At 44.5% G+C, this 22909-nt stretch overlaps 2 long non-coding RNA genes and 1 pseudogene across 3 annotated transcripts in view; 1 reads left to right on the top strand and 2 right to left on the bottom strand.

The window, feature by feature from the left end:
• LOC144390398 (uncharacterized) overlaps positions 1–2403 on the top strand; it is a 158659-nt gene extending 156256 nt beyond the window's left edge. Inside the window, exon 2 of the long non-coding RNA XR_013454436.1 lies at positions 2063–2403. This is a non-coding gene — a long non-coding RNA (uncharacterized LOC144390398). The remainder of the gene's footprint in view (positions 1–2062) is intronic.
• Positions 1476–14618, bottom strand: LOC144390329 (NACHT, LRR and PYD domains-containing protein 3-like; annotated as a pseudogene). Its single transcript, XR_013454351.1, has 13 exons — positions 14261–14618; positions 14059–14172; positions 13570–13683; positions 12789–12867; positions 12425–12635; positions 10465–12268; positions 10200–10373; positions 9340–9513; positions 8605–8781; positions 8076–8249; positions 2547–2593; positions 2193–2402; positions 1476–1894 (listed from the first exon to the last, which is right to left on the bottom strand). The product of XR_013454351.1 is annotated as an NACHT, LRR and PYD domains-containing protein 3-like (transcript).
• A 3567-nt stretch (positions 14619–18185) lies between these two features.
• LOC144390383 (uncharacterized) lies at positions 18186–21345 on the bottom strand. The gene is made up of 2 exons (XR_013454418.1): positions 20678–21345; positions 18186–20347 (listed from the first exon to the last, which is right to left on the bottom strand). It is a non-coding gene; the product is annotated as an uncharacterized LOC144390383 (long non-coding RNA).
• Between the last annotated feature and the right edge of the window lie 1564 nt (positions 21346–22909).

The raw sequence follows: 22909 nt of genomic DNA, 5'->3' as shown, positions 1-22909 counted from the left end.
CCAATGCACTCAATACTGATAAAGTGGCTTTATGCCTCAATGAGTGAATTTAACAAAGCATACATCGTTTAAGTCTTCATCTTATAACTAGTACACTTTCATTACAACAACCCATCATTAATGATCACCGTTCATCACACTTCATCATAAGATCTAAAACAGTTCATGTGGTTCAATTCTCAAGACATTTGCCTCAGTCGGCTGCCTTACATTAAGTTGTTCATTTTATTACCTGACAGGAGAAAAAACTCCCAAAAAACCCTCTTTGGGGATAAAATTGGGAGAAATCCATAAAGAACGGCAATTGGCATCCGTCCCCAGGTTTTAACATCACATTGTGACAGAATGTTAATGTGTACAGTGTTTATATGATTTAAATGACTATGAATTGTGTTTGATTGAAATTGCATTCACTTCATCTAACATGTTAATGTAATAACTAATATCTAATAACACACAAACTATAATTCTAACACTAAACATTATTACACGTACTATAATTCCCTGACTAGGGGTGCACTTCTGGCTTAAATCCCTAACAATCAGCAGCAAACTTCAGTCGAGCCTTAAGGTGGCGCTTTTGGAGCAAGAGCTTCCTTCCTGCACGGCAGCCTCTCCGTCCATGGAGATGCCAAACACGACTGTGGACATGGACACTGTGTTCCAGCAGCTTCTACTTCTTGGCAGATCTGCATTTTGGTGGTTCTCTGTTGACTCTTCCCCCTCCTGACCAATGTTCTCTCAGCAGCAGGTGATAGCTTGTGTTTTCTTCCTGATGGTGACAAAACAGCGTCGTGCACTTTATACTTACAAACTACTGTTTGCACTGTTGCTCTTGGGACCTGCAGCTGCTTTGAAATGGCTCCAAGTCACTTTCCAGACTTGTTCAAGTCGATGATTCGCTTTGTCAGATCCATGCTGAGCTCCTTTGACTTTCCCATTGTAGCGTTTGTGGGTGTTTGTATCCGATGAGCTCTATTTAAATGCCTCAGAGTCACCAGCTGTAGTCACTCATAAGCACTCACAAGAGGTTAAGAGGCCATGAAGCTCATTGCATTGACACAACGTTCTAAGGCACCAAAACTGCTAATTCATGTTGCTGTATGTATATTTTCCACCCAGCAGATTTGATCACTTTTATTTATATATATATATATATATATATATATTTAATCTTTATTTGATGGCATGTTTAAACATGTACAGTTGTTTCCAATAAAAGTCATTTATTAACATTAGAGCCAAACAATTCTATTTCTGTTAAAGTAACACATGGAGTAAATGTTGTAAATGACATTATAGGGAATAAAAACACAAGTAACGCATATTCAATATTTCCTTGAGAGGTTTGCTGAACCATTAAAAAGCTTCTTGTTCAAAACAAACCTGATTATGTGAAATTAGATTTGATTTCACTCAACAGATTTAGAAAGATTTGAAGTTAAAATGGGCTCAAAAAGAATTACACGTTCATATTTTCCTTCTTCACCTTGTTTTTATTATTGCTGATGAAGCGCACACACACATAAGGACACATTTGTCTCATATGGGGGGACAGATGAAAGAGCGTCTTATAAAATGTCTTCTTGAACACATAAAGATGAAGATTAAAGCCTAATTAGGAGCCAATATCTAAATGATCATCTATTGATTGAAGGAGCACAGCAGCATTAAGCTGAGCTCTTTCACACTTCCATCTGAGTCCCAGAGAGCTGTGGACCCCCCAGAGTCCAGACCAGCTCAGGTACCCCTCACCTGCTCCACCTGCATCTACACCCACATGAACCACCATCAGCTGTACAGACTGAACTATGTGGTGAGCAGAGAGGAAGGTTCTCCACCAGGAGGAGACTCTCCCTCCTGAAGAGGACGCAGAGACACTGAGGAACCAGGACTGAACCAGAACCTGAACCCAGGATAAAGAGGTTCAGTGAATGTGGTGCTGAAGGTGTGGAGGTGGATCAGTGTGTCAGAGGAGACTCTGTAGAAGGACAGAGAGCCAGCAGGACAGTCCACATACACTGCTACTCTACCAGAGGAGGAGGAGGAGGAGGAGGAGGAGGTGATGGGTGTTACTGTCTCATTGTGACAGACATAGTAACCTCTATCAGAGCAGATCAGACTCCAGGACTGATCATTGAATCCAAACAAACAGTCTCTACTGTTTCCTTTCCTCCTGATTCCTCTGTAACTCACTGATACATAAACTCCTCCTCTCCACTCGACCTCCCAGTAACAGCGACCAGTCAGACCAGTTCTACACAGCAGCTGATGATAGTAGTCAAATCTGTCTGGATGATCAGGATATGACTGATACTCCACACGTGTCACCTTCCTGTTGTTGTCAGACAGTTTGAGGTGTTTGTTTACTGTGTTTGTGTCGATTGTGAGTTCACAGGAATCTGATGAGAGAACAAGACACAATACAGCTGCAGTTATTAATCATGTGTTCATCTACTGACACGTTGATGATGACGTCACAGAGGTGAATGAGTGATGTCACAGTGTGAAGATGGTTGAATCTTCATGAATCAAAGCACACTTACACTTCCTCAGACCTGGTCTCAACCATCGGACTCCATCAGGCTCCACCCTGAAAGGAGGAGGGGGGTCAGAGCAGCATGGAGACATGGACATTACATCACTCTCACACACAGCTTTGTCCTTCATGTCCACATGGAGCACCTCTTCTTCTTCTACCACTACTTACAGACGACCACAGACTGTCAGTCAGGCGTCTCACAGCGACGAGGTGCTGGAATATATTCATGAAGAAGATGAATGGATAACAAATAAGAAATGGACCTGTCACTGTACTTTCACCAGATGTGAATTCAAACGGGAGAAATGACGTCATGCTACAGATCAAGCTTCATGGGACGTGTGCAAAGGAACATTCACATTAAACTGTTTCATAAAGATAAAGCAGATACAGACCATTCAGTATTCACACAATGTGCATGTTTCCATGTTGTCCCCATTTGTGGACAATGTCTCTCCCTGTGGTTCGCTGGAGTCCCAAAACTTTACAAATGGCTTTGTCACCTTTTCCACACTGATGGATCTCAATGACTTTGTTCCTCATTTGTTCCTGAATGTCTTTGGATCGCAGCCTGATGTCTCGCTTGTGAGGATCTTGTGGTCTACTTCACTTTGTCAGGCAGCTCCTATTTAAGTGATTTCTAGATTGAGAACGGCTGTGGCTGGAGAAATGGAACTGGGCTTTCCAAAGATGTGATGAACCTCACTTCATTTATGTTTTCATCACTTTTTCACACAGGGCCATTTAGGTTTGGATTCTTTTCTCCCCTTAATGATAAAAACTGCATTTTGTGTTTACTTGCGTTATCTGTGTCTAATATTTACATTAGTTTGATGATCTGAAACATTTAAGTGTGACATGCAGGCATGAAAACGGGTCACGGGTGAAAAAGGGGAGAAGGATGTTTCCCCTCTAGGGGTTTTCAGCTGGTTTTGTCCCAGGGACCAACATTCTGAATAGAAAGTCACTGGCCTGTAACCGCCCCCCCACATATTCCGCCTGTAGCACTTGTCAGTGGAATCTCTTCCATATTCTTCTGGATATTCAAGTGACTGAATGTCTTCAGCTGGACGCATCGGTCTTAATGTGCCGGTAATGATGGTAAACGATGCTTGTAGCTGGTTGTCATCTACGCTCCACTACGGTTACATAAAGGTGGCGTTTGTGTTTTCACAACGTTTTATCTCATAATTTAGACTTTCTATCCCCTTTCTTCAGTGCGGAAATGGGCTTCTATAGTTGTGTGAATGCATCACTCCAGCCAATCCAAAGACGGGGTTTGTAACCAATCAGGTGTAGAGACCATGTGACTGGCTCCGCCCCCTTACTGTCAGAAAGAACAACAGCGAGCGCGTAGAAAACTCCTTCGAGCGCGAGCAGAGATTCTCCTCGCGAGCAACGAAGGTCACGTTCAAAAGTCCGTCTCACGAGAGATATTTATTTATTTATTTGCTCGCGGATGTTTGATTTACGCGCATCAACCTGATTTGCGCTTTGGAATTTTGGCAGTGATTTGCTGCCATACCCCCCCCCAAAAAAGTGAGGGATTTTCATGCCTGAACATGAAAGAAATGAGGAATCAGGAAGGCAGCAAACACTTTATCACACAACTGTAACACATAAAAGCAGAAGCCATTTTCCAGTGAGGCTGAATGAGGCGAGTCGGAGGACGTCCACGTTGTCCCATTGATCAGGTGGACTGCAGTGTCTCCCCGTTGTACTACTTCATGGGGGGGCACCCCTGTTATAATGATGGAAACACTGAACTGGCTTCGGTCGCTTATCAAAACATCGGCCAAATAAGCCGTTTTTCAGACTTTATGAGCAAATACAGAATCCCTTTGTGTTCATTTCTAAAGCCGCATAAAGACACACGTGACTTTATTTAAGGCGCTGCGCTACTTGCAAGTCGCTGTGTTGTGGCAGATTCTCCATAAAGGTAGAAAACAACAAACTCATGGTCATGAAGGTCCTCATGTAACGTTACATGGAATCTGCATGAGGAGGAGGAGGAGGGTCCATGTCGCTAAATACCAACTGAGATCTGAGATTTGCAATGAAACGGTTGCAGTGATGAAAGAGTCCAATGTACGACGACACCACGAAACCAAGCATCCGACCTTCACGTCCTACACTGCTGCTGAGCGAGAGGACAAAGTCCAGCACATGGCAGCTAACCTGCAGGCTCAACAACAGTACTTTTACCCTGCTAACAACACACAAGAAAACGCTACAATAGCTAGCTATGAGGTAGCTCAACTCATAGCGCGCCGCGGGAAAGCTTTCTCAGACGGTGACTTGGTTAAACAGTGGCTCATTAAAGTCGCTGGAATAATGTGCCCGGAAAAGATGCAGGAATTCAACAACGTGAGCATGTCCACAAACACAATTGTGCGTTGAATGGAAGACTTGTCAGCTAACATACAGAATCAAGTGTCACATAAAGCTTGTGCTTTTGACTTTTACTCGATTGCATGTGATGAAAGATGCAACAGACGCCGCACAACTGTTCATTTCTTTGCGGGGAGTTGACGATAACTTTTGCATCACGGAGGAGCTGCTTGATCTTCGGAGTCTAAAGGGCACAACAACGGGTGAGGACATTTTTGAAGCCGCGTCAGGTGCAATTGACAAGATGGAACTTAAATGGGACGAGCTGTGTGGAGTTGCAACGGACGGGGCTCCCGCTATGACAGGCGAGCCCAAAGGAATGGCATCTATGGTGTGCGCCAAGGTGCCAGAGAGTGGAGGCGAGGCTGTAAAATTGCACTGTATCATCCACCAAGAAGCTCTCTGTGCCAAGACAGTCCAGCTTGGCGATGTGATGACCACAGTTGTGAAAACTGTCAACATAATTCGAGCACGAGGGCTCTACCACAGAGAATTAAGCTTTCCTATCTGATGTCGATGCTGAATACGGGGACGTACTCTATCATTGTGACGTGCGCTGGCTTAGTCGCGGCTCCGTGCTGAAGCGGTTTTATTCCCTTATTGCCTTTCTAGTTGATCTTACTGGTCATCTGAACTCACTGAACAAGAGCCTACAAGGCAAAGACCAGCTTGTACCACAACTTTCTGTGCGAAGCTTCGTCTTTTTGAGACACAACTACGCAACTTCAACCTTGCGCACTTCCCTACGCTGTCCGAAATCAAACGTGCTCATCCAAAGGCCGACCTCTCTGCTAAAAAGGGGAAATATGTTTCTGTGATCACAACTCTTAGGACACAATTCAATCAGCGCTTCCAAGATGTTTCTGTCATTGAGAAAGAAATCAAGCTGTTCTCAACTCCCTTCCTGCTGGATGCAGAAGAAGTGGAAGAGAGTCTGCAATTAGAACTCATCGAGATGCAGCTCCTCTCCCTACCCGACTTCTACCGGAGCTTGGAAAAGGCCAAGTTTCCTCTGATGCGACGCCACGCAAAAAGAATGACCAGTCTGTTTGGCACAACATACATATGCGAGCAAACATTTTCTCTGTGAACTCTGAACAAAAGCAGATTGAGAACCAAAATGAGCGACAGCCATCTCTGTGATGTCCTTCACATCTCAACCAGCAAACTTACTCGTGACCTGCCAGCCGTCCTTCAGTCCAGAGCAGCATCACTGCTCCCATTAAGTGCAACACTGTTCCCATTGTAGGCGAGTTCAAATATATTACACAGTATTCATGTGTTCAAAAGCCCAATTACTTCATAAATGCAGTCAATTAAAGTTGATAACATTTTCTAAAACACGTTAGCTGATGAATGATTTGCATAAGTAGGTTAAATAAAGCCTTCCCTCTTTATACAGGGCTGTGAAGGGGGTCCCCATCCTGACGAAGAAGCAATCTGAGGATGAGCTGCCAACCCTTTTTGTAAAAAAAATGAAAACCCATCAATGGAGAGATGTGATTTATGCAATTTTTTTTCTTTAAGTTTATTCAATTATCAAGCATAATTTACCTACATTTGATTGATTGATTTGTATTACTGTTAATACACTAGAGGTGATATACCTTAACTTTAGTGAGCGGCTCAACCTTTCACATATTTTTCTGTCTGTGGCCCTCAGTGAAAAAAGTTTGGACCCCCTGCTTTAATACGTGGAACACTTCCTGCATTTCGCTCTCGCTCGCCCCTCGCGTCCAGTAGTCGTATTACACTGTTTAAAGTTCCCGTCTTCCTCGGTGGTTTGATTTAACGGTCTCACTTCCGCCCCGCTGCTCTCGCTCGCCCCCTAGTGTGATAACCGGCACTCCGCTTGTTGTTGCGCGCAACCGCACCGCCGTTCCTTCCCTGCACCCCCCTCGCCTCCCCCCTCTCTCTCTCTCTCACCCCCTCTGTGCTCACACACACACACACACACACACACACACACTCTGGTTTTGATTGCTTGTTTGGTGAGCAGGTTTAAAATAAGTGTTATGGGGATTGTTGGTTGCAGTTATAGGTGATCTTGATCGGTGTTCCTGTGAGTTAATAAACCCTGTTATACTTTAAAGAACCGTTTTCCTGTGTGTACTTGTGCATTTATATGGTGGTGACCGTTGACATACATCCCCGGTGCTCGAACTTAACTCCTTCCAACATCTTCACTCTCAAGGAGCGAATATCAATTATGAGACTTGATTTATAGTATTGGTTATTGGTCCCTGTTAGCTCAGGGTGGTGCCCCGTTATTTATTCATTCTGAGAAGTATCTCAGTGATTATTAATAATTCTATTAATGTCCATAAGTTAGATCCTCATTTGCTAGTAACCTAATACGACCCCCTAGCCGCTCCCAACACTTCTCATCCAACCACAATCACATTCACTCCATCCGGATGGCAACATTTATCTGGATGTTTTTTTTGGTATGTTCTGTTCATTTCTACGATATAGTTGATACTAATTCCAGGTCCACCATCAGCTGTTGGTTCTTCACTGAGCGTCTGTGGCCGACTGTCACCTGTAGCTTCAACAAGTCCACTCTTATCATCCAGGGAACCGTCTCTCAATGCAAAGCACCAAAAGCAGGTGAAGCTGAACTCCTTTAAAACACCAAACGTTCCTCCTGTGATGATCCATCAAGACGCTTTGAACAGATTGTTTCTCTGACTGTTTGTCTCTTAATAATAATGTCTGGATTAAAGGACAAACACACACTGGAGGCAGAGGACCAGCATCTAAACATCCAAGTGTTGTTTGAGTTCTTAAGAGCCCACAAACCTGCAGCGTGACCACGTTGACTCATATCAACCCACCATGATGCCGCCAACGTGTCAGGAGACACTGTCCTCTCTAATAACGTGGAGACAAAGCTCCAGAGAAACAAGGCTTTCATCACCTTCCTCCATGTTCAGGCTCATCCTGGCTACTGTTCCTCACTACTTCTGTCTGTGTCGATGGTCTCATGTGGGACACAAACAGTTTGATGAGTCTCTGGTAGTTTGAGGTCAGCTTGGTGTGTCAGGGTCTTATTAACCAGGCTGACAGTGGAACAGAGAAAAGGTTTTCAGCTCTACCTCCTCTACCAGACTGATGGTCTGTGGCTGCAGCTTCTTCATACCTGAGAGTCTCCAGTCTCCACTGAGGATCCTCCAGTCCAGCAGACAGCAGCTTCACTCCTGAGTCTCCTGGATGATTGTAGCTCAGGTCCAGCTCTCTCAGATGGGAGGGGTTGGAGCTCAGAGCTGAGGCCAGGGAAGCACAGCCTTCCTCTGTGATCAGACAGCCTGACAGCCTGCAGACACACAGAATAAGACACATGTCACATGATCTGAGGGAGCTGTGAGGGCTGGAAGGTCACTGCAGTACTGAGATACTATCAGGTACAGAGGGGTCACATTAGCATGGTTACTGACTGGTTTCCAGTCACAACTAAACTCCCACTAATGTACATCAACACTCTGATAACATTACTACTAACTCTATAATGTCAATTATTTACATTATATTGAAAATAAACACATTTTATGGAAATAGTTGGAAAATACATATTTGATTTAAATTATGGAAGCAGAAAGAATCTTATGATAGTCAGAAATGTACCATGGATGTAAATAAAGACACCAAGTGGACTTTAATTGAATCCTGACCTGAGAGTCTCCAGTTCACAGTGTGGACTCTTCAGTCCAGCAGACAGCAGCTTCTTCACTCCTGAATCCTGCAGGTGGTTGTTACTCAGATCCAGCTCTCTCAGACTAGAGGACTGGGAGCTGAGAACCGAGGACAGAGCATCACAGCTTCTCTCTGACAGGTTACAGACACTCAGTCTGAAGAGACAACAATAAACAAGAAAAAAAACATTTGTATTCATATTGAATCCTCTGATGATGAGTTTGGACTAAAATCCGATCAGTTAGAACATGAAAAAACATGTTCAGTGAAAGTGTTTACAATTATTTTTTTTCTACATAGAACAAGGTTTATTGTGCTCCACTGTTTACAGGAATTACTGTGGTATTAATATCAGAATGAGGCAGGGATATTTATTGTTGTTTATTAGTTAAATTCAAAGTTAGGCTTCTCTATCCTCCTTCTGACTCCTTCCATAGAAAGAAAGAGAACAAAGTGAGTGTAAATGTGGAATGAATCTTCATCAAATCAGAAATAATCAACCATCACTCAGCAGATCTTGTTTCAGACGGTCTATTTTCAAGCTACTATGTGGTAAATATGTCTTGTCTACAAGGTTCTCGTGATGTGATGGAAACACAGATATTAATTCACAAAAAGGACTAAAAATAGACAATGTTTTGTCTCCAAGATTAGATCCTCTGGTTCCAGAGTTCCCTACACGCATCATTGAAGACAAACTAACTTAATCTTACCTGAGAGTCTCCAGGTCACAATGTGGACTCTTCACTCCAGCAGAAAGCAGCTTCACTCCTGAATCCTGCAGGTGGTTGTTACTCAGATCCAGCTCTCTCAGACTAGAGGACTGGGAGCTGAGAACCGAGGACAGAGCGTCACAGCTTCTCTCTGAGAGGTTACAACCACTCAGTCTGAAGAGACAACAATAAACAAGAAAAATAACATTTGTATTCATATTGAATCCTTTGATGATGAGTTCGGACTAAAATACGATCAGTTAGAACATGAAAAAACATGTTCAGTGAAAGTGTTTACAATTATTTTTTTTCTACATAGAACAAGGTTTATTGTGCTCTACTGTTTACAGGAATTACTGTGGTATTAATATCAGGATGAGGCAGGGATATTTATTGTTGTTTATTAGTTAAATTCAAAGTTAGGCTTCTCTATCCTCCTTCTGACTCCTTCCATAGAAAGAAAGAGAACAAAGTGAGTGTAAATGTGGAATGAATCTTCATCAAATCAGAAATAATCAACCATCACTCAGCAGATCATCACTGTAGAGACACACATTAAAATCTTCAGTCTCTTCCCACCTCTGCTTTTCATTCATTCATTATATGAAACAGGACATCATAAAGCCTGAATAACAGGAACAACAGGATGAACATGTGATGTTTTATCGTGAAAGAACATTGTGTTTCAGACGGTCTATTTTCAAGCTACTATGTGGTAAATATGTCTTGTCTACAAGGTTCTCGTGATGTGTGTCCATCACATCAGCTTGAAAATAGACCATGTTTTGTCTCGAAGATTAGATCCTCTGGTTCCAGAGTTCCCTACACGCATCATTGAAGACAAACTAACTTAATCTTACCTGAGAGTCTCCAGGTCACAATGTGGACTCTTCACTCCAGCAGAAAGCAGCTTCACTCCTGAATCCTGCAGGTGGTTGTTACTCAGATCCAGCTCTCTCAGACTAGAGGACTGGGAGCTGAGAACTGAGGACAGAGCGTCACAGCTTCTCTCTGAGAGGTTACAGCCACTCAGTCTGAAGAGAGGGATGAAGAAGAAGCAGTAAGTATAAAAGATGGCAGCATGTTTAAGTTCTGATGTAGGAATCTAACTCTCTCTGTACTTACACAACTTTGTTGGAGGCTTTGACCACTGGCAGCAGCCTCAGAAGAGCCTCCTCTGAAGCAGAGTATTTCTTCAGGTCAAACACCTCCAGATCTTCTTCTGATGACAGTAAGATGAAGACCAGAGCTGACCACTGAGCAGGAGACAGTTCTTCTGTAGAGAGACGTCCTGATCTAAGGGACTGTTGGATCTCCTCCACTAGAGAACCATCATTCAGTTCATTCAGACAGTGGAACAGATTGATGCTTTTCTCTGGAGACACATCCTCACTGATCCTCTTCTTGATGTACTGGACTGTCTCCTGACTGGTCTGTGAGCGACTTCCTGTCTCTGTCAGCAGACCTCGTAGGAGAGTCTGATTGGTCTCAAGGGAAAGACCCAGGAGGAAGCGGAGGAACAAGTCCAGGTGTCCATTAGGACTCTGTAAGGCCTCGTCCACAGCACTCTGGTAGAGACGCTTTGGGTCAGGATTGGGTTTAAAGCGTTTAGACACCCGGGAGGTGGTTTGTTCTTCTGACAGCAGATTGACACCAGAGCTGAAGAAGGTCAGATGGACATGAAGAGCAGCCAGAAACTCCTGAACACTCAGATGGACGAAGCAGAAGACCTTGTCTTGGTACAGTCCTCTCTCCTCTCTGAAGATCTGAGTGAACACTCCTGAGTACACTGAGGCTGCTCTGATTTCGATGCCACACTCTGTCAGGTCGGATTCATAGAAGATCAGGTTGCCTTTCTGCAGCTGATCAAAGGCCAGTTTTCCCAGAGACTCGATCATCTTCCTGCTCTCTGGACTCCACACTGGATCCGTCTCAGCTCCTCCATCGTACTTGGCCTTCTTCACTTTGGACTGGACCACCAGGAAGTGGATGTACATCTCAGTCAGGGTCTTGGGCAGCTCTCCTCCCTCTCTGGTCTTCAACACCTCCTCCAGAACTGTAGCAGTGATCCAGCAGAAGACTGGGATGTGGCACATGATGTGGAGGCTTCGTGAGGTCTTGATATGAGAGATGATCTTGCTGGCCTGCTCCTCATCTCTGAACCTCTTCCTGAAGTACTCCTCCTTCTGGGGGTCAGTGAACCCTCTGACCTCTGTCACCATGCCAACACACTCAGGAGGGATCTGATTGGCTGCTGCAGGTCGTGTGGTTATCCAGAGGCGAGCAGAGGGAAGCAGCTTCCCCCTGATGAGGTTTGTGAGGAGCACGTCCACTGAGGCCGACTCTGTGACATTAGTCAGGATCTCATTGTTGTGGAAGTCCAGAGGAAATCGACACTCATCCAGACCGTCAAAGATGAACACAACCTGGAAATCTTCAAACCTGCAGATTCCTGCTGCTCTGGTTTCACTGAAGAAGTGATGAACAAGTCCCACCAAGCTGAACTTCTTCCCTCTCAGCACATTCAGCTCTCTGAAGGTGAATGGAAATGTGAACTGTATGTCCTGGTGGTCTTTGTCTTCAGCCCAGTCCAGAGTGAACTTCTGTGTTAAGACTGTTTTCCCAATGCCAGCCACTCCCTTAGTCATCACTGTTCTGATTGGTTCCTCTCCTCCAGCTGAGGCTTTGAGGAGGTCTTCTCGTCTGATTGTTGTTTCTGGTCTGGCTGGTCTCCTGGATGCTGTTTCAATCTGTCTGACCTCATGTTCTTCATTGACCTCTGCAGTCCTTCCCTCTGTGATGTAGAGATCTGTGTAGATCTCATTCAGAAGGGTTGGGTTTCCTGCTTTAGCGATCCCCTCAAACACACACTGGAACTTCTTCTTCAGGTTGGATTTGAGTTCACGCTGACAAACTGCACCAGGAAGTCCTGAATGAAGACAACAAAGAAGATCCATGAGTCACAGAATAGATTTAAACATGTCTTTCCTCAGAGAATGACTATGAATATATTCTGTCCGTCTCTGGAGACATTAGTGAAGGTCTCATTTATCAGCATGGTAAGTCTGTAGAGAAATCCTCTTACTGCTCTGCAGACGCTCAGCCAGCTCCTCCTGCTTCATTCTCCTCAGGAAGTGCACTGAGATCTTCACAAAGGCCTCTCTGCTCCTCCTCTGCTCTTCATCCAGCTCCTCCTCATCCTCTTTCTCTAAGCATTCTGGGTAATCTGAACTCACTACCTTCTGGATCTTCTTCAGCTCGTTCTTCACAAAAGTGAGGATGTTCTCCTCCAGCAGCTGGAACAGAACATTCTATGAATGACACCAACTAGAACATGGAAGCCACCATCAGGTCCATGTTGGACAGACGGACAATCCCCTGGTCTACAAAGTGCAGCATGGAGATGATGGTGAACTGAGAGATGTTAAAGTAGTTGTACATGTACACACCATGAAGATGGAGTCCAGGTGTGTTTGATGCTGCTGGGCAGACGGACCTGTGGGAACCTCTGAGCTCTCCTGGTCTTCTCTGTGGAGGAACATGAACCATCAGCTCACATGGTGTTTGGACCATCAACACCAATACAACATTAGGTAAAGATATTGGCTTCTGTCATAATTGATCACGATGGAAACCAGATGCTGAAAACTGTCGATGATGACAGACAGTTTATTAGTTGAGTGACAGTTAGTCATCAGTTTCATCTGGTTTTAGTTCTTACTGTGGGTCATAAAAACAACGTCTGCAGACCTCTGCATCTGGTCCAAAGTCCTATGGAACTACTCCAAACCTCTTTAGTCCGTCCCCTGACCTCTAGAAGTCTCCTTAGATCTTCTGAAACTAGTCTTTGGTCCTTTTCACAGAGTCTACTGACGATACTTTGTCCAAACCTCTGCATGGAGTCCAGTGACCACGTCAGCTGGTCCACAGAGCACTGAGTTTATTCTAATCACATGTTCAGTCCCAGTCATCTGTCTCCAGAAAGCTGCAGCTGTCTCCAGATGTGACCTCTGCTGATCCTGATGTGGAGGAACTAGCTCACATTGTGTTTACATCTGAGGATGTTTACAGTTAATGATTCACACTTAAACACACACAGACCAGTTAGATGAAGATAATGAGTTCTGTCATGATGGATCGTCATGGAAACAACATGTTAAACACTGAAAAAACATTTATGTAATTCAAAACTGAGGATCAGAACAGTTCTTCATCTGTTTAAGAACTTACTCTGGGTCATAAGAACGGCGTCCATTGTTGAAGTCAATCCATCGACCCATAGAATGATCACTCTTCATGGACAAACATCTGGGTTCAGGAGACTTTCCTCTCTGCTGATGTGAACTGAAAGAAAAACTGAGATTACATCATCACATCATCATCTAATCATGAAGCATCAGCTCACATGGTGTCCGTCCTCACAGAGACCCAAACAAGGTAAAGGTCCATGACGTGAGGTCTGGATGTGGACCACATGACTCCCTGTAGTGGTTTAGGTCTACTGGTCCTGCTGGTCCCACTGACAATCAACAGCTCAGTCTTTCAGCTCACTGTTTTCTTCACCAGTCAGTTTGGTTTAGTCCCAACAGGTCTCACCAAGTCCTCCATGGAGCTCTCCCTCCCTCACTGGACACTGCTGAAGGGCCCTGGAGCAAGAAACCCAGAACCTCCACCAGAGAGTCTGGTAGAAACACCTCATCATCAGCCTGAGACCCTCACCTTGCATCAACAGAGGGACCAACATCTTTGAAGTATATAGGAGGATCCATAGACTGGTTACTCTTCATGGACACACAGCTGGGTCCAGGTCCAGGTCCTGGTCTCTGATGGGTCCTGGTCACACATGTAGAAGCAGAGTCAGTGAGTCAGAGACGTTGGGACATGGAGACGAGTGGAGGACAGTTGGAGATGGTCCTCTCACCTCTGAGCTTTGGTCTGTCTGTCATGTTCCCCACACAGAGGAGCTTCAGAGGGAGGGACTCCGTCCTCTGGGTCCTCAGCCTGATTCATAGCAGAGTCCACACCTTCACACCTTCACACCAACCTGCTGGGAGAGCTCACACGTTATTATCTTCATCAGGACAAACACACAGAGCTCATTCACCTCAACACTAAAACTCTCATGGGACACTTTGTGTTGTTGTCTTGAGACAACGTGTCAAGAGACGTCATTTTAAATTCTCATCCTATAAATGTTGTGTTTCTTTTAAGCGCTTTCCTTTGGCAGGAGGCAGCGGTCCATCAGGACGTTATTTATGTTAAATCACTATATAGGCTACTAAAACTCAGCATGCAGGATGACAACATGAAAAAGTTACAAAAGTGAGTGTCAACAGGAAACGCAGCAAAATCTGGACACATGTCAATGACACTGATCTATCTAATGCAGAATGTAGAGTCTGCAAGACTAAAATCTCTATCTTCTCCAAAACAGGGCAGATAATTTCAGAGAGAAGAAACAGGATCAGCCCCTCAAAGCGGAGCCACTTGGCCTCAATGTAAATCTTCGCTGAAGGACAAAACTCTGCATGCTGATTGTTTTTTCTTTTTGTTTTACACATTTAATTTATATTTTGTTGTGTGATTCTGTAAGCTTCTGTATGTTGTTTCACTTTAAATTTGTTAAGTATTAAAAAGTTTAAAATAATTAAAAGTTAGTTAAGTTCATTTGTAAATAATTAAACGTTTGTTTTTGCACTAATTTATTTTTTTATCACTCTGTAGAGTGAATAAATAATAGTGTATTTATATAAAAAAAATTGACAGTGTTTTTTTTTATTTATTTTTTTATTAGTAATTCATCCATCCATCGTCAAATCGCTTATCCTGCACACGGGGTCGCGGGGGGCTGGAGTCCATCCCAGCCAACTTCGGGCGATAGACAGGGTACATCCTGGACTGGTCGCCAGCCAATCGCAGGGCAACACAGAGACACACAACCATTCACACTCACATTCACACATCTACGGGCAATTTAAAGTCCCCAATGAACCTGATCCCCAGAGCATGTCTTTGGACTGTGGGAGGAACCCGGAGAGAACCCACGCAGACACGGGGAGAACATGCAGACTCCACACAGAAAGGCCACTGGGCGGAATCGAACCCAGGACCTTCTTGCTGTGAGGCAACAGTGCTAACCACCACGCCACCGTGCCGCCCTTAGTAATTCATATTGCGCATAATTTTACATTATTGTTGGTGATAAATTAATTTAAGCACCAAAAAATCAGAAGAGCCATTTGGGAGCCGAAAGAGCCGGTTCTCTAAAAAGAGGCGTAATTCCCATCACTACTGGGTAAAAGAGGACGTCTGCTTTGTCTCTGACTTCTGGCCCTGATCTGCTTAGAGGGCGTGGCATCAAGTGAGGGGCGTGTCCTCAACTGTGTTGCTTTCAGGAAACGTCGGCACTGTGAGAACTATGAATCCACACTTTCTTTCCACCATGTTCACATTTCAACTTTGATAAACACGACCTTTTTAAACAGATGTGAGGAAAGAGAAGAACGTTTAATCTCACAAACCAAAACACGTGATGGTGGGCTCGACATGTGGACGTAAAACCGGACCAGAACCAGTACCGAATACCATTATTTAGGGTATATATCATGATAAAATACATCAACGCATTATCTTTTTTGTATTCGGCAGAGTCCTGACTACTATAAGCTGGACTCCACATTAAAATACTCCAAACACACCTTTAGCTGGTGGGGAAGAGTCACATATGACGTGCAGGTTTGTCCACAACCTTTGGACCGAGTGGGACATTTTGTCGGTGCTTGAAGCTCGCGGACGTTGGAGCCAAAGAACAGCAGCGAATCGGTGGATTATGAATCATTGAGTGAGACAAAGCCTGCAGAGTTACTGTGAAACACACAGCGAGCCAGCAGAGACACACACACACACACACACACACACACACACACACACACACACACACACACACACACACACACACACACACACACACACACACACACACACACACACACACGTCTTACCTCTGCCGCTTCTCACGGGAATTATGGATTTAATCTGCTGTTTCTGCAGTGAGGAAAGTCCCCGAGCCGCTTCACTTCCTGCTTTATGTGTGAGACGTGAAACCGCCTCTTTCTCATGAAGAGTGGAAGTCATGTTGACTTCTTGAGGTGTGCGCATGCGCAGGCTCCCTGGTCGTTTGGTGCAGTGACGTCATGAACCCTGTCGGTGTCTTCTTGTCACAGCGACCAGCGACCTTATCTGGTTTCACTGGAGACTTTTGTGGCGTCTGACGTGAAAGCTCGTGTTGTTCTGCAGTTTCTGTCCTCAGAGTCTCACAGGAAGTCCGCATCTGGCCGAGAACGGTCATACTACCCGGATGTGACTCGCCCCGCCCATTTCACCCACAATGCATCGCGGCAGGCTCGTCCGCTCTTGTGAGCGCCAAATATCCCAGAATGCATTTCACCTCAGCAACAGGCAGCGACGCCAGAGGGAAATAATACAACGTTATATTTAATCCACGTGATGTGACGTTGGGACTTTTCAGGCAGCGAGTCAGTTGTTTGAGCGACTCGTCTGTAGTCAGTTTGTCCACATTGAGAACTATGACCTCCAGCAGGTGGGAGATGTGACGCGCGGCTCCAGACGGACCGTCTACCAGCTGACTGGTGCGTCTTCATTCAGCCGCACACACGTTCTCCCTCGCGCCGCCTTTAACGCCACAATGTCACGGTCATTTGTTGATCACGCGCCATATTCATTCATATATATATACTATGTAAATCATTTAAAACAAGCATGAGGTGTCGGTGAATAATACAGGTTATAGTTGAAGCACAATTATACTGTATATTAAAATCTAATGACAAATGTTTAAAGTGCTTCACTGCTGCCAAAGTAAAACATTTTACCCAAATGACACATTTCAAAGTGCTTCCCTGAGCTGAGAGCTAACATCTCATGTCTTACTGCAGGTCCCCCCTTGCTGTCTGGGTTCAATGTGTCGGCTATTAACACAATAAACTGGGCGCGTGCAACGTCACTGCTGTGCGTCGGTTTTTCTCCATGAGAACTATTTCTGATCTAAACTGATTGAGCTGTTGAGGGTGAATGAATGCATGTAGTTCTATTTGTTCAGCCTTATATGTCATTGAGTCACGTGTGACTGAACTTTACCACTAACATAAACCTCGTGTTTGGGCCCATTGACCCGAGTCGGATGGTTCCCCGCGTTTCTGCACAGACCAACGTAAGTGAAGGCCGTCACGTAGCAGAGCCGTTTCCGTGGCCTCGTATGGAGGACGGTGCAGACCGTATGGGTGCAGCTACCTACGTCACAACGCTGGACCTGCTGAAGGGACACTGGCAGGTCCCTCTTACGTCCAGAGCTTCTGACGTCTCTGCTTCTGTCCCACCTGATGCCTTTTGGCTGCGCAAGGCCTCAGACACTTCTCAGAGACTCATGAACCTGCTACTGGCTCGGGCGGCCAAAACTGCTCAAACACGACATAAAAACACATATTCTAATATATTCAAATATCTGGTTGAGCATCAGACACGTCAATAACTGGACAAATGAAAACAACGGGACACAACTACTTGTAAAGGTAATTTAAGTTGAAACATATTACCTACACAAAAATAAGTAAATGAACTGAAGACCGCAGATCTCTCACAAACGCGCTGATCAAGAGTCGTGATTCTTGTCCCTCATGCGTCAGGCTTCATTCAGTGATTGAAACTGAAGGTTTCACAATACCGACATTAGGGCTGCAACTAACGATTATTTTGGTAATCGACTATTTTTCCGATTAATCGACTAATCTAATGATTATTTACCCCCCAAAGAAATATTGACTTCAATGTAGAAATTTGAATTCAAATGTATTTGAGTAACAAGTTGTGTAAACATCATTATAAATAAACAAAATAGTAATACAAAGTAAAGTGCAAATATGCTTTTAAAAGTAAAGTGCAAATAAAGTTTTAAAAGTAACTCAAAATAACAATCAAGCCTCTGCAAGTGCAAAATAACTCTAACATTCAAAGTCCAAAACTAAAAAAAATTGTCCATCCTTCCCGACAATTAAAGTGCAAGTAAGGGTTTAAAAGTAAATCCAAATGACTTCAGGGGAACACACCATTCATACACGTTTCAAATTGCAATGTAACAGGTGAGCATATTGACGTGCTCTGGACTGAGGCTGGCTCTCTTCTTGGAGGCGATGTTCCCAGCTGCTGAGAAGAGCCGCTCAGAGGGAGTAGACGTAGCTGGAATGCACAAGAATGATTTGGCTAGTGATGCCAGAGCTGGAAACCTTGCCTCATTCTCCCCCTCCACCCTGGCTTGACTGCCACACCCTCCGCCAGCCACTGAACATTTGACTGTTATTGCATATCCATTTCTTACTGTTCATTATGCATAACTATTTCTTACTGTACATATCTATCTATTCACTTATTACACTTTACATGTGCACATACTCTGAACTTTTTGCTATTTTGCACTTCTGGTTGGATGTTAAACTGCATTTCGTTGCCTCGGTACTTGTACCCTGTGCAATGACAATAAAGTTGAATCTAATCTAATCTCATTCGACTTCCACCAAGACAGGGGACTTTCTGTCTTTGACAGAGGCTGCTCTCCAAAATACATCAGCACCTCATTACGGATCTTTTGGTTGTGCGCGTCCTCTTCACTGTCGTCATTGTCACAGTCTGTGGAGTCTGATCCAAGCAGTGAATCCAGTACTGAAACAGTCCTCCTATTTGGAGATCCCTTTTCAGCTGATGCTGTGGCATCTTGGTTCCCAGTACTCCTATCCATGTGCTGTAGTGCCAGAGCTTGTACCTTGTTTTGAACACTGAACCTCTCCTCTGGTGTCAGGAATTTCAGTTGTAGAAATTGTGGGTCAAGTGCGGCTGCAATGATCTGTTTGCTCTGTTTGTCATCGGTGATGGTGACCTCTCCTGACCACCGTGCAGTGGTTTCCTTTGAAGCAGCTGCCTGGAAGGCCTGCACAGGTCTCATAAGAAGTGTGGGTGGACTTCAGAAGCCCTTTGACCAGAGGAGGCAGTGCAGAGACTGTCACATAACTCTCACCACTCAAGTACACAGTGGCACATTCAAAGGCCTGGAGAGCTTGGGCCAGTTCTTGGAGAAGGGTCCACTGATCGCTTTTGAGGTCCAGGTATTGTTTCCCTCTCTGTGTGGCCGGGTCAGAAAGGGCTGCAGTGACTGGCCACCTCTGTTCCAGTAGGCGACTAGTCATGTGATAGGTGCTGTTCCACCTGGTACTGACATCTTGGACAAGTTTGTGTTCAGGAGTCCCCATTTGTTTTTGCTTCAATTTTAGGTTGCTTGCAGCCAGTTCACTTCTTTTAAAGTGCTCAACGAGACTTCTTGAAGCTCCAAGTGCTTTGCTGATCTGTGGGTTTTATTACTAATTGCGAAGTGTGGCCTGCGCAGCGGACAGACACCCACCCATTTTTTTCTTGCAAGATGTTTGCAGCCAGCACAACATTGGAGCCATTGTCGTGAACTACCGCCACGATTTTGCTTGTAGGGATCTCAAATCGTTCCACAGCCTGCTCAACCCATGCAGCATTGTTGGGTCCAGTGTGCCTCTCTTCAAGTGGCATGGTGGTGAGGCAGAAGCTAGTGAGCTCCCAGCCATCACTTATAAAGTGACATGCGATGCCAAGATATGCCTCTGTGGCTACACTGGTCCAAGCATCAGTTGTGAGGGCAATCTTGTTCTCAGTTGCTTTCAGAGCATCTTTAACCTTGGCAAGTGAAGTTTCATACTTTTGCTCCATGAGCTTTGTAAAATTAGTTCTGGAAGGTAAGGTGTAACCTGGATGAAATGTGTTGACCATCTGCATAAAGCCCTCATCCTCTACCATTGATAGAGGTTTCATGTCATTGACAAGCATGTTGAGGATGCTCTCCGTCAAGACTCCTGCCATCTGAGGGGCGCATGAGCGCCTCTTCAGGACAAACTCGTCCACGCGCCTTTGCTTAGTGCTAAAAGAGAAAGAGAAAACACCACAAAGCTTTAATTATCACGTTGTAGGATATAGTATCACAGTTTTGTATAATGCTAGAGTAGATCTCTCGTAATTGTGTTGATATGAAATTACTATTTTTCCACAATATTTAGTTTGAAGAATGCTAAGTGGAGGAGGTTAACTATTCAGAACGAACGAGGCTACTCTGATAATTCACTACATGGCACGTAACATAACTGAAGTCGCGTTAGCAAGCATCCTCCATGAGACGATCTGTTTTCCAACATGTAAGCGTGAACCTTAGGATAAGTTAACAAGGCTAACGTTACTTAGGTAGTTAAATTACCCATCAGCAGGAGAAGACGTGGTGGCTCCAGGAGGCCTCCGTTTCAAATGCTCATGCGTTGCCGTGGTGCTGGAATGAAATGCTAATTCCATTTTGCAGATTTTTACTCAAATACTTTTTTATTTTGTTTGCTGGTAAAATATTCCCAGACTTTTGAAGCTCTCGGTCGAGCTCTGTTACGCCGTGATTCAAAATCGTTCTTCTTCTTTGCCTTGGTGTAAGTATGTCTACGCCTTGGTGCATATAGACAATGTAAGCCATACTGCCCCCTGCACTTTTGGTAGTGCATTGCAATGCTGAATGAAAATGACCGGCAGCTCTGACATAAAATATATGACACGCCGACGTTAAAAATCCACGTCGACAATTTTTCACAATCGACGTAGTCGATTTAGTCGACTATTCATTGCAGCTCTAAAGTGCACATACAAAGTGTTATCTTGATGGACAGTGTCCTTAGACCAACCCAAACACAGTGTCCTACAAGTAGCAGCACAAAGGTCCATTTCAGAGTGGCAGTAGTCTTTGTACTGGAAGCTTCAGCTGGTGGAAGCAGGTGGAGGAAGTGGAGAAGTGGCTCTCCACCACGCTGATATCCAGCTGGTGTCTGGGGAGCACATTCCATCCTATCCACAACCGTAGGAGTTTCCCAAGGATGCTGACAGATGCTAAACAGAAAAGACAATATTTACTTTACTGCAGAGAAGGACTTTAATTGGGGAAAAAGGTTCATTTGTGCTTTGAGATGTTCAGACTTCATAGTTAAAAAGAAAAGTAGAGTATCCGCTAAATAACCTATGGAGACCTTTCAAAAGGTTCTATTCATTTACATTCTCAAAAAATGAGCGAAGGAATCCTGTGGTCCGACATGTATCCTCCAAAGAGACGTCACTGTCTTCGTCGTCATCCTGTGTTGGACACTTTATCTTCTCCAAGACCATCTGACGGATTGATTTTATACTAAGAGTTGACACTTGTTTCCAAACAAGAGAATTGAAAGCACAATATAACAGCGGAAAGGTAATTGAGACATTTTCAATTATAATAATACAACTTTTATTCAATTAGGACATTGTTGTTATTTTAAAGAAGCATAGTGGAGTCGTCGTGGCGCAGGGGGGTAGAGCGGGTGTGCTGGGAACCGCAAGGTTGGTGGTTCGAGTCCCGGCTGCCCCATTACTGAAAAGACTCTCCGACCCAGGACTTGACTTTCAACTTTGGCAACTCCGTGTTAACGCCCACTTTGACTGCTAGGAACCTCGGCGTGACACTCGACAGCCGACTCTCCCTGACTCCCACCATCACTGACAACACCATCCTGTAGATACGCTCTACAACATCAGGAGGACACGTCCTCTTCTCACTCAGAAGGTACTGATTCAGGCTCTTGTCGTCTCCCTCCTGGACTACTGTAACTCTCTCCTGCAGGTCTCCTGCTACCACCATTCCACCTCTGCAGCTCATCCACAATGCAGCAGCTCCACTGCTCTTTAACCTTCCTAAGTTCTCCCTCACTCCTCCACTCCTCCGCTCTCTTCACTGGTACCAGTGGCCCATCCAGTTCTAAACATAGTGCTCACGTACCGTGCTGTGAATGGATGGAGTCCAGCTTACATCCAGGACCTGGTCCAACCCGACATCCCGACCCGCACTCTCCGCTCTGCATGTGATAAACTGCTTGTTCCTCCTCACTGAGAGCAAAACACTCGACTAGATCTCCACTCTTTGCTGTCCTGCTCCTAAATGGTGGAAGGAGGTCTCTGAAGACATCAAGACCACAGAGAGCCTTCACATCTTCAGACTAAAGACACACCTCTTCAGACTCTACCTCCACTAACACACTAACTAACTGTAGCACTTACATTGTACTTATAATGGTTCTTATCTACAGCAAGTTGTAAAGCGGCTTATTTGATGAAATTGCACTTTGTTCTTCTGAGTTTGTGTCCTTATGGTTGAAACGCTCTTATTGTAAGTGGCTTTGGATAAAAGCATCTGCTAAATGACCTGTAATGTAACAGTGGAGGTTTTTACACGGTAACACTTTAATTGGTTTCCTTCCTTTTAGGCAGCAATTACTGTCAGTTCATTTCTATGTAACACAACTTGCAAAGACTTCAGGACAACCATGTCTGAGCAGTACTTGCTTATGCAGTGATGTAGGTTTAACTTAAAGGGAGGAAACCAGTGATCAAAAGCAGAATGTGATTATTTCCCTGCAACGCGTTTCAG

The sequence above is a fragment of the Gasterosteus aculeatus genome, chromosome 21 (genome assembly GCF_964276395.1).
Source record: "Gasterosteus aculeatus chromosome 21, fGasAcu3.hap1.1, whole genome shotgun sequence".
Taxonomy (NCBI): domain Eukaryota; kingdom Metazoa; phylum Chordata; class Actinopteri; order Perciformes; family Gasterosteidae; genus Gasterosteus; species Gasterosteus aculeatus.
The sequence above is the reverse complement of the archived record's forward strand: the minus strand, read 5'-3'. Positions and strand labels throughout refer to the sequence as shown.